General features: G+C 37.4%; 1 protein-coding gene across 1 annotated transcript in view; it reads right to left on the bottom strand.

Moving 5' to 3' along the window:
• Window positions 1–11,654, bottom strand: part of LOC123518735 (solute carrier family 35 member F5-like) — a 59,894-nt gene extending 48,240 nt beyond the window's left edge. The window contains exons 1-2 of the mRNA XM_045279737.1: window positions 11,587–11,654; window positions 4,582–4,647 (exon numbers count right to left, since the gene is read on the bottom strand). The gene's annotated coding sequence lies outside the window, so the exon portion shown is untranslated. The remainder of the gene's footprint in view (window positions 1–4,581; window positions 4,648–11,586) is intronic.
• Window positions 11,655–12,892: the final 1,238 nt, after the last annotated feature.

Genomic DNA, 12,892 nt, shown 5'->3' with positions numbered 1-12,892 from the left:
CCGAAATAAAGCTAGACTGGTTTGTTGTAAAACACTACAAAGTATGGAGAAATGATAGAAAAAATAAAGGTGGTGGTGGTATAATGGTTTTTACTAAGGATGATCTGATAGTGAAGGAGGTGAACTATAGTAAGAGAAATGAGGAAGTGATAAGTATGCTTATAACAGATGGCAAGAGGGACATTAATATTATAACAGTATACATACCACCCAGAACCAGTGCTTGGGAATATGAACAGTACCAAATGGTGATGAGAAATACTCTAGACAGAATGAAGCAAGAACTCATCAGAAAGGATAGAGTGATGATAGTTGGAGACTTTAATTGCAAAGAAATAGTGTGGGAAGACTACGAAGTGGTGAATGGTGATGAGTGGGCAGAAGAATTGTTAAAGGTAGCAACAAATAACTTGATGGCACAGTGGGTGAGATCACCAACAAGGTGCAGGGGACAAGATGTTGCAGCAAGGTTGGATTTGGTATTTACCAGGGGAATCTCTCTAAAGAGGAAATTGAACATGAAAGTCCCTTGGGAAAAGCAATCATGATGTCCTAAGCTTTGAGCTGGATACAGAATTAAGCACGAATAAGATTGTGGAACGCAGGGAGGAAAAATTAAATTATACTAGGGCAAATTATAACCATATAAGGGAGTTCTTTAATGAAATTGACTGGTCCCTGGTATACCAGGAAAGAGATATGCAATTGAAGTACGATAAATTTATGGATTTGTATAACTCTGCTGTGAAAAGTTTGTGCCATATTACAGAAGGGACTTTAAATAATAAACAGTGGTTTAATAGAAATTGTGAAGAAGCAAAAAAGAACAAAGAAAAGGCATGGAAGAAACTTAAGAAAAGCAGTGATGTATTATCAAGGGAAGGCTACAAAACAGCAAGGAATAGATATGTTGAAGTAAGGAGAACACAGAAGAAATATGAACAGAGGGTGGTGGAAAACTGTGATAGTGACCCAAAAATGTTTTACATATTCATAAATGGAAAACTAAATAAAAGGGAGGCAATAGAAAAGGTAAAAAACGGGGAAGAAGTATATGAAGATGCTGGAGAGATAGCTGAAATTTTGAACGACAACTTTTACAAAGTGTTTACAAAGGAGGAGCATTTTATGGGAGGAAGGCCTACGGAAATAAAGCAAATGCAGGACATCATGGTTACTAAGGAAGATGTAAGGAAAATTATAAGCAATCTGGATATTAATAAATCAATGGGGCCTGATGGCATATCTGGGAGGTTGCTAAAAGAATGTAAGGATCAATTGTTGAACCCCATATTTGATATTGTGGATACCTCCATACGAACAGGATTAGTCCCGAAAGAGTGGAAAAGAGCTGACATTGTGCCTATATATAAGAATGGTAGTAGAATGGAACCGCTAAATTATAGACCAGTATCGTTGACTAGTATATTGTGCAAGGTATGTGAAGAATTAATTAAAGCTAAGTGCAGTGAGTATCTAGAAAGTGAAAACATTCTGAGTGAAAGGCAGTTTGGTTTCAGAAAAGGAAGATCGTGTGTATCCAATTTATTATGTTTTTATTCAAGAGTGACTGACATATTGCAACATAGAGAGGGATGGGTGGATGCTATCTACCTGGACTTGAGAAAGGCCTTTGATAAAGTACCACACAATAGACTGATGTGGAAACTAAAGATGACTGGAGGAGTAAATGATAAACTAGCAAAATGGATGGAAAATTACTTAATGGAAAGAGAAATGAGAACAGTGGTGAGAGGAAAGAAGTCTGAGTGGAAGAAGGTAACCAGTGGAGTTCCACAAGGTTCAGTGCTGGGTCCCATCATGTTTTTGATTTATGTTAATGATATGCCAGTAGGAATTGACAGTTATATGAACATGTTTGCGGACGATACTAAAATTATGTGGAGAGTAAAGAATGTGGAAGATTGTAAGAAGTTACAGGAAGATCTTGATAAAATATATGAGTGAAGTAAAGAGTGGCAGATGGAATTTAATATAGACAAGACCCATGTTATGAAAATGGGAAGAAGTAGATACAGACCAAACTGGGATTACAGACTGGGTGATGAGAAAATTAAAGAGACCAATGAGGAGAAAGACTTAGGAGTAACCGTGCAAAAGACTTTGTCACCGGAGAAACACATTAACAAGATTTTTGGGAAAACATACAACATGCTTCAAAATATTGGCCTTGCATTCCACTACCTAGATGAAGGAATGATGAAGATGATATTATGTACCTTAATAAGACCTCAGCTAGAATATGCAGCATGTGTCTTGTCACCGCATATGAAGAAAAATGTGAAGAAGGTAGAAAGAGTACAAAGGCTGGCAACAAGGATGGTACCAGGACTCAGGGAGTTAGACTATGAGGAAAGACTGAGGAAGCTGGGGCTGACCACATTAGAAGAGAGAAGAACAAGAGGAGACATGATAACTATGTATAAATTGGTGAACAAGATTGACATAATGGATAGAGAGTTGATAAAGGTGACCACAAGTAATTATCTCCGAGGACATGGAAAAAAGCTAATAAAGGACATCTGTCTAAATGATGTGAGAAAATACAGTTTCCTGCATCGTAGCATTGATAAGTGGAATAAACTGAGCAGTCATGTTCGTTGTCAATCAGATGAAGAGAGATATGACAGGAATGTCAATCAGATGAAAGATAATGATAGGTAAATACATATATATATATATATATATATATATATATATATATATATATATATATATATATATATAGATATAGATAGATAGATAGATAGATAGATAGATATATATATATATATATATATATATATATATATATATATATATATATATATATATATATATATATATATATATATATATATATATATATATATATATATATATATATATATATATATATATATATATATATATATATATATATATATATATATATATATATATATATATATATAGAGAGAGAGAGAGAGAGAGAGAGAGAGAGAGAGAGAGAGAGAGAGAGAGAGAGAGAGAGAGAGAGAGAGAGAGAGAGAGAGAGAGAGAGAGAGAGAGAGAGAGAGAGAGAGAGAGAGAGAGAGAGAGAGAGAGAGAGAGAGAGAGAGAGAGAGAGAGAGAGAGAGAGAGAGAGAGAGACATAGGTGTGTGTGTGTTTCACTGTTTGATCTGCTGCAGTCTCTGGAGACAGCCAGACGTTACCCTACAGAACGAGCTCAGAGCTCATTATTTCCGATCTTCGGATAGGCCTGAGACCAGGCACACACCACACACCGGGACAACAAGGTCACAACTCCTCGATTTACATATACCTACTCCTGCTAGGTGAACAGGGCTACACGTGAAAGGAGACACACCCAAATATCTCCACCCGACCGGGAATCGAACCCGGTCCTCTGGCTTGTGAAGCCAGCTCTAACCACTAAGGTACCATGTGTGTGTGTGTGTGTGTGTGTGTGTGTGTGTGTGTATATATATATATATATATATATATATATATATATATATATATATATATATATATATATATATATATATATATATATATATATATATATATATATATATATATATATATATATATATATATATATATATATATATATATATATATATATATATATATATATATACAGTGATGCCTCCCAATAACAGACCTCACAGTAACGGATTTCACTCAACAACGTTAGACACCAACCAATTATTTTTTACGGTAATGGCAGTTTTTCTTCCCCCATGAATCCATAATTCCAGAGTACTTAGCCAAACAGACAAAGACTCACATGACACAATAAACAAGCCAAAACAAGGCCTGTATTTATCTATTCCTGCATGCTAGATACCATTTAAATTCATTTTGTTCATCTATGATTTACAAAACTTGTAATAAGGTGGAAAGCGGCGACTGCTTGCCTGTGGGGGTCACTGGAGTTACACTCATAGTGGCCTGCCAAAATGTTTTAATAAGAGAGAGAGAGAGAGAGAGAGAGAGAGAGAGAGAGAGAGAGAGAGAGAGAGAGAGAGAGAGAGAGAGAGAGAGAGAGAGAGAGAGAGAGAGAGAGAGAGAGAGAGAGAGAGAAAGTGCAGATGACAAACATAAACAAACTCCCCAGTCCCCAGTCACTTGATTTTTTGTCTTAATTTACCGGTCTTTGGAGGTCTACAACTTCATTTCTTTCTTCGTTTAACTGAAGGTAATTTAATAAGAACTAGGCTAAGTTTTCGTTTTCTAGATGACGTAGAATGTACATTACAATAACACACCCGCTTCTCTGGTGTCACCAGTCCAAACTTCATTTCATTCAAGATATCAATATCTTGTTGAAAGACTGCTATACTCGTACAGTTTATTGTGTGAATGTCATCCTTTGAAATCTTCATAAAAATTTTTGTTATCAGCAAAGATCTTATTTTGGCAGTTAAGTGAAGAGGCCAGATGGTTAATATAAATCAAGAAAAGAACTGGATCCAGGACTGTGTCCTGGGGTACATCACTCATCATATTTCTGGGAGAACTAGAATAGCAATTCACAACAACTGACATAACCCTTCCAGTAAGAAAGTTATGTATCCATGATAAAATATTACCTACTAAGAGATGCCCAGGTGGTGTAATTTTGTGATCAGAATGAATGGCAAACTGCACCAAGGGCTCTGTAGAAATCAAGTAAGATTAGATGAATTGCAGCACCTGCATCAACACCTTGATGTATTTCATCATGAGTTAGAAATAATTGATCCCCAACACTCCTACCCACCCTGAAGCCATATTGGGAACCTGTCAGTATTAAGTTATTTTCTAAATAAAGATCAAGTTGTTCCACAATGATTCTTTCTATTGTCTAACAACATACAGGTGTTAGACTCATGGGACGGTAATTCAGAGGGTCCGAGTGCAATTCTTTCTTAAATATAGGTATTATATTACACTTATTCCATGCTGAGGGTACTTGCCTGGTATATACTTAGCGACTTAATAAAAAGGAAATATGTATATATATGGTAAGCCAAATAGTCCTGACAAGATAGCAAGACTAATGGATGAATACCATCCAGACCCATATTAGTGTCTTTATCCAAACTATCAATGGATAACTCAACTCTTTCCAAGATGGTAAAGTAAACAGAAAATAGGTATCAGATACCTGATGGGCTGGAGGGGATGCTGTGTACATGTGAATGAAAGAATTAGCAAGACACTCTGCCATACCACACAGGTCACTAACAATGGATCCATCTTCTGACTGGAATGGTCCGATTAATGGGCGACCAACCTTCTTATTGTTGATGTAAGAATGAAACACTTTAGGACAAGAATGCATTCTACAATGTCACACGGTAAGTCTACTATCACTGACTTTTTGCAATGTGCTATAATTTCATTGACATTGGGCTGTCATTTTCAAAGCAGCAGTAACATGAGTATTATTTGTTAGCACACACAATAATATACATTTTTTAAACACCAAATTATTTTCAAGTCCACTATAAAAAAATATCATGCAACCTATACGGTAGTGTCAAAGATAGAGAAATGCCACCAATGTCAAAAATTACAACTATTCGGTTATGATTTTGCAAGAGATCCTTTGCCAAATCTAGTTGTTTGTCACCTTAGACATATTTTTTGTAAATGAAAAATTTTGTCTGTTTAGTATCCCAGACCAACTAAACCAAAACAAATTTAATCTAAGCTAACCTAACCTAACTGTTTCTGATGCAATGCCTTGATTTTCAAAAGCATCAATATGAGTCCATAATCGATGAGTGCACGAAAAAAAAAAAGGTAAACCTAGAGTTTCACCACCTTGCCCTTTCTGGACGAAACTATTTTTTTCTGGTAGATTTCGGCTTGCTTTTAATTAAAATACCACTTGTTTTTGGCGCAAATCAACCAATTTTTTTTTAACAGCCCCAAAACATATTATGATTTGCATAAAAAAACAACTGGTAAATTAATTAAAAACAAGCCGAAATCTACCAGAAAAAATTAGTTTCGTCCAGAAAAGAACCTAACCTAACCTAACCTAACCTAACCAAACCTAACCTAACCTAACTAAACCTAACCTAACCTAACCTAACCTAACTAAACCTAATCTAACCTAACCTAACTTAACCTAATCTAACCTAACTAAACCTAACCTAACCAAACCTAACTAAACCTAACCTAACTAAACCTAATCTAATCTAATCTAACCTAACCTAACCTAACTAAACCTAACCTCAGGGGCCGTCGTGATTGGTGGAAATAATTATGCTTTTTTTTTTCATTGGCCGCCTCTTCAGTTTCAAAGAACAGAACCAATCAGCGTAAACAATTAAGCACATGCTCAGACATTGGTATGTCACGGAGCCCGCCGAGCCGCCACGAGCGCATGACAGTGTGCGGCAGGGTTTGATGCGGGAGGTTAGTGTCACGGCTGATCACCAAAACACCAAAACACGCTTAAATTTTAAAAAAATCTGTGTCGCCATTCAAAAAGGTTGCACCTAATATATATGGGGTTCAAATTACTCGTAATCAGGAGCTCTATCTCTTGAGGTGGGTAAAAAACACGTAGCTGATTGTGGTGAAACTCTGCAGTAATACAAAAAAAAAAAAAAAGTTCATAAACGTGAAGTACAATGAGTATACTACCACAAACTGTAGTCGTGTCATGAACTACTGACAAGGACCGATAGTAACCACGATGTCATATCACTAGCCTAAATCAACATAACCTAACCGTCTGATTACATGTTCTACAGATAGCAAGAGAAATAAGGATCCATGTAGAACTGGACAGGAATAACAAACCATGCCGAGCGAGTGGTGTTTGTGCTTGGTGTCTCTGTGTGGTGCTTTTGAGTGTTAGTGAAGTGAAAGTGTGTACTGCAAGTGTTAGATTAAAGTGAAATAGTGGTTAGAATCAGTGCTTGTGAGTTAAAAGTATTTTGGTAGAGCGAGGAGACTAGGCTTGTAACCGTCAAGTTGACCTTGAAAGACTTAGGCCCCCCACCACCGCGGTTCCCCCACCCCGCCGTCACCAAGTATTTTTATTTGTTTGTTAGCTACGTATAGTGTTCTTGTGAGTTAACAGATTGTAAATTAGTATGGCGGTAGCTACTGAGGTATATCAGAGTGTAATTGAGTGCGTGAAAGAGAGTGTTGAGGTGGGATTGGGCGAGTTTGTTGTGTGTGAGATGTGTGGGCATGACAGGAAGGTTGTTGACTTTTCTGAGAGTATGGTGTGTAGGCTCAAGAGTGAGAATTTAGTTCTTTCTCTTGAGCACCAAGAATTGCGAGAGGAAATGAGAAAGCTAAGTGAGGGGAAAAGTGCGAACGAAGTTCTCATCTTTGAGTTGAAGGAGGAGGTTAAGAGGCTTGGGGAGGCAGTGGAAAAAATTAGGCAGGAGATCAGTGTTAGGCCGAAGGTTGGACCTTCTGAGGGCGACAGGGTGGCTTGGCCCTCTGTCGGGAAGAGCAGAGTGGGGAAGAGGGAGCAGGCGAGCCAGACTGGGAAAGATAGTAGTCAGGATGGGCAGAGATGGCAGGTTGCGAGGGGAAGGAAAGCGGAGGCAGTTAGGGAGGATAGGACTAAACCTGTTGAGTGTGAAAATAGGTTCGGTTTGTTGGAGGGGGAAGGGGAGAGTGAGAGTGGAGTGAATGAGGTGGTTGTGGTGAGTGAAAGGAGAGAGAAGGGGGTAGAGGAGAGGAGGAGGAGGGTTGTGCCTAGCACACCTCAGGTGTGTGTGGTGGGTGACTCTCAGGTTAGGTACTTAGATAGCACTTTCTGTGGGAAAGACAGGGATAGGAGGACGAACGTGTGTATGCCTGGTGCAGGTGTGAAGGCAGTGAGTGAGGAGGTGCAGAAGAGAGTTGGGGGATGGAGAGGAGGGTGTAGTAGTTTTGCACGTAGGTGGGAACGATGTCAGAGCAGGTGGGTCGGAGGAGTTAGTGGCAAGATTTCGGAAATGTTAGGCAAGATAAGGGAGAGTGGTAGGAGGTGTGTAGTGTCAGGAATCTTGCCTCGTGTGTATGTTAGCAGGAATGGTTGTCTAGGGCCATTGGTGTGAATGATCGGGTAAAAGGGATGTGTAAGGATGTGGGTGTCAGCTTTGTGGATGTATGGGATAGGTTCTATGGGCGAAGGGATTTGTATGCTAGGGATGGTGTGCATCTGAGTAGGAAGGGTGTGGATGTGCTGAGTGGATGTCTGGAGGGGAGTTGGGATGGAGTGTAGGGGTGAGGTAGCAAATGCATTCCAGAAGAAAGATGTTAGACATAAATTAGATAGGATAAACAGAGATAGTGAAAAGATTAGGAAAGATTTCCAGGTGCAAATAGGAGAGAATAAGATTAGGATTCCAAATAAGGAGACAGCATCTAGGAAGGTAGCAGGACTTAAATGTTTTTATGTAAATGCCAGGAGTCTTAGGAACAAGAAGGACGAGTTATCTAGTTATATAGTTGAGGAGGACTTAGATGTTGTATGTGTCACAGAGGCATGGGTAAATGAGGAAAAGTTTAGGAAAATAGGAAAGAATATGAAGTAGATGGATACATTATGTATTTACACCAGAGAATTGGTAGGATAGGTGGAGGAGTAGTTATTTATGTAAAAAATCCTTCATTTCCAGTCAGGTTAATGGTATTAAGGTAGATAACAGAGTAGAGTCCTTATGGCTGGATGTTAGAGTAAACAAAAGTAAGGTTATTAGAGTAGGAGCTTTTATAGACCACCTAACCAGTCAGCAGATGTAGACAACCTTATGGTAGATGAGATAAATAGGGGTGTACTAGTCAGACAATTATCTTAGGGATTTTAATCTTAAGTCAGTAAACTGGGAGAGGATGGTAGGAGATGCTAGTGAAAATAAGTTTATGGAAAGTTTTCAGGATAACTATTTAGTGCAGATGGTAGATAAACCTACTAGGGGGAGGAAGGTTTTAGACATAGTACTAACAAATATTGAGCATTGTTTAAAGGAAGTTGAGGTAGGAGAGACTTTAGCAAACAGTGACCATCATATAATTAGATTTATCATTAATTCCAGTAGGGATAATATAGTGAATAAGACTAGAGTCCCAAACTATCAGAAAGGCAATTATGGTAGGTTACGTCAGTTATTAGGAGAGGTAAACTGGGAAGATAGTTTTGGAAATAAAACTGCACAGGAGATGTGGGATATTTTTAAGGTTGTAGTAAAGGGTATAGTGATGCAGTGTATCCCTTACAAAGATATAAGGCAGAGAAACAGGAAGCCATTATGGTGGACTCACGAGATAGGTAGACAGATCAGAGAGAAGAAGAGGGCATATAGAGAGTTGCAGAAAAGTGGGAAGATGTAGATTTGATTAGGTACAGACAGGTCAGGGATGATTTGAGTAAGGTTATAAAAAAAGTAAAAGGCAGGCAGAGATAAAACTAGCTAGAGCTGGGAGTAAAGATCCCAAAAAATTATATAGTTATTACAAGGTCAGTGATAAAAGAAATAAGGATAGGATTGGACCACTCAGAAAAGATGGTGTAGTAGTGGATCAAAATGAAGACATAGTAGAATTATTGAATGAACAATTTTCTTCAGTATTTACTAGGGAAAGAATAGGAAATCCTGTTACAAACAGTGCGACAAGTAGTTTAAGAGCTTTAGAAAATATTGATATAAAACCGGGAATTATTAGGAAATTTATTCTTGAACTAGACGATAGGAAAGCTAGTGGTCCTGATGAGCTACATGCCAGAGTACTTAGGGAGGGTGTAGACAGTATTTCTGAAGCACTTAAGTTAATCTTTGAAAGATCACTTAGGTTTGCTGAGATACCTCAGGACTGGAAGTTAGCTAATGTTACACCAATATTTAAAAAAGGTAGGAAGGATGATGCGAATAATTATAGACCGATCAGTTTAACTAGTATAGTATGTAAGATACTAGAGAAAATCATTAAGGGTAGTATTTGGGAGCATTTAAATGAGAATAGATTAATTAGAGATACCCAACATGGCTTTAGATCAGGGAGGTCCTGTCTTACAAATTTGCTCGATATCTTAGAATATATTACCAAGGAGTTAGATGATGGAAATAGCATAGATGTTATATATCTAGATTTTAGCAAGGCGTTTGATAAGGTACCGCATAGGAGGCTAGTGTACAAATTGAGACTACATGGGATAGGGGTAGGTTAGTTGATTGGATTAGTGAATGGCTTTCTGATAGGAAACAGAGAGTAGTATTAAATGGGGCAATGTCTGAGTGGAAGGAAGTGGTTAGTGGGGTACCCCAAGGATCAGTGCTAGGACCTCTTCTTTTCTTGGTGTACATTAACGATTTAGATATAGGAATTAGTAGCAAAGTATCAAAGTTTGCAGATGATACTAAGATAGCATGTGCAGTACAGGGTGAAAAGGACAATTACAGAATACAACGAGACCTGGACAGGCTGATAGCATGGGCAGACAGGTGGCAGATGGAGTTTAATTCTAAAAGTGTCAGGTTATGCATTTAGGTAAAGACAACACAAACTTTAGCTATGAGATGGAGGGATGTTGGCTAGAGGCAGTAGAGGAGGAAAGGATTTAGGAGTAGTGATAGACAGGACTATGAAATTTTCAAAGCAATGTTTAGAAGCAAGAAATAGGGCAAATAGGATCCTGGGTTTTATAAATAGAAATGTTAGTTATAAAAGTAAGGAAGTGGTGCGTAGCTTATATAATTCCTATGTTAGGCCCCATTTAGAGTATTGCATACAGGCCTGGTCACCCCATTATAGGCAGGATATCAACATGTTAGAAGCAGTTCAGAGAAGAGCAACTAGGATGATACCAGCATTAAAGCACCTGGAGTATAGAGATAGATTAAAGGAATTAAACATGTTTTCATTTGAGAGGAGATGTATAAGAGGGATATGATAGAGTTATTTAAAATGTTCTCAGATACAAACTACATAGATGTGAGATCTTTCTTTACCTTAGAGGAGGGAAGTAGGACTAGAAATCATGGCAGGAAGATTAGAAAGCAAGGCTGCAGGTTAGATATAAGAAAATATTTCTTTAGTCATAGGGTGGTAGACTTCTGGAATGCATTGCCAGAGAGGGTTGTAAATAACACTAGTTTGACAATGTTTAAAAACATATTAGATAAGCACTTAAATTTATTAGATTTATAATTATGTATAGTGCTGCATGATAGTTTTTATAAGAAATTTACTATAGTTAAACAGGACATGATCCCCATGTATGGGGATCACAGATTATAGAGGAATTCGCTGCAGGACTTAGCCCTGTTAATGGGCCAAATATTTAGAATTAGTATATAATGTATTGTGTACTTGTAAGTGTATCTCTAAGTACTGATGACGAGGTCGCTGTGCGACTGATACAGGATAACCTAGATGGGCCCTGGTGACCCTTTCTTATCCTATTATTTGTTATGTTAATGCCATAAATGATACAACAGGAGTACACTGAACATTGCTGGGCTGAAAAGGTTTGACAAGAGCGCCTCCCCAAGACAACTATGCAAGCTTGATATCACAAGGTGAACTATACTAGCGAGTGAATTCCGCAGTCCTCTCAGTTACAACACACGCCACATAAACAGAACATACATCACCTCAGTGTTGGACTGCCAGCAACGCCTCAGCTCAGCTGTTTATCCCTGGCCCGTTGCCGCAACACTGACCACCTGCAGGTTGCCAGATTATCCAGAGAGAAAAAAAAATTCAAGTTGCCTCCAATAAAGAGCAAAAAAATGACACCTTATTTTTTTTTTTATAATTTGTAATCAGTCACTGATACATCTTCACTCTTGAATGCGACGATGGGCTTTACCTATACCCATCAGACTGAGGGTGGTGTTCCGATTCTTCCATGCTGCTTATATTACCTCCCTGTCTTCAGAGTACAATCAAAGACCTTTGGTACAACTATTATATTACATACCCTAGTAACATTTTTCTTTGATTTTTGTTGTTTATGTTCTTGAAGTTTTTTCTTCTTTTCCCTTTTCTTAATCTCAAAATAAGTATCATATATGCTTATATTCCTTATATGTAATGGTCTCGTCTTTCAAGTTTTTTTTTTTTTTTGTTTCCTTGATCATATGCTTATACTCCTTATATTTATTGCTCACGTCTTTCAAGGATTTTTTTTTTTTTTTTCAATTTTTGTTTCCTTGATCCTTGACCGTTGACGTATGGCTTTCTGAGTGACTGTCCTTTCCGTGTGAGATTTCTGCATTGTTTTTAAGTCTTATCTGACCTTCCAAGGACAAATAATTACAAGAATCTACTAATTACTGAGTAGTGAGCGACGAAGGGAAATTTTAGTTCACCCAAAACACTATAGATACCTAGATAGTGAAAAAAAATAAAATAAAATAAATAAATAAATATATATATATATATATATATATATATATATATATATATATATATATATATATATATATATATATACTGTGTGTGTGTGTATATATATATATATATATATATATATATATATATATATATATATATATATATATATATATATATATATATATAATCTTTTGTATATTCTTTACTGATCATATATTGAAATGCAGAATACTTACCTTCATCAAAAACTATTTCAGGATGATGAAAGGAGTATAGATAATAGCCAAGGAATGATATAAGAGTGTGAGGTCGGTAATTCTCGGTGGCAGTTATCTAACCCCAACCCATTTGCCACCCATGCCCCCATGGGCCCATACAACGCTCTTCCTCATCCTATTCTTACCCCCCATCCCCTAAAAAAAAAGTCTACCCTACATTACCTTCACCCATATCTGTCTTTCTTATCATTTTAGCTTATCACTATGGACTGGCTAGGGGCGGATGACTTTTAATTTCATTTTTATTATATTGTTGCGAAGGTGTATTGCAGCAGCCTCCCAG

Source organism: Portunus trituberculatus, chromosome 44 (assembly GCF_017591435.1).
Source record: "Portunus trituberculatus isolate SZX2019 chromosome 44, ASM1759143v1, whole genome shotgun sequence".
Taxonomy (NCBI): domain Eukaryota; kingdom Metazoa; phylum Arthropoda; class Malacostraca; order Decapoda; family Portunidae; genus Portunus; species Portunus trituberculatus.
This window is presented reverse-complemented; position numbering and strand designations above follow the sequence as displayed.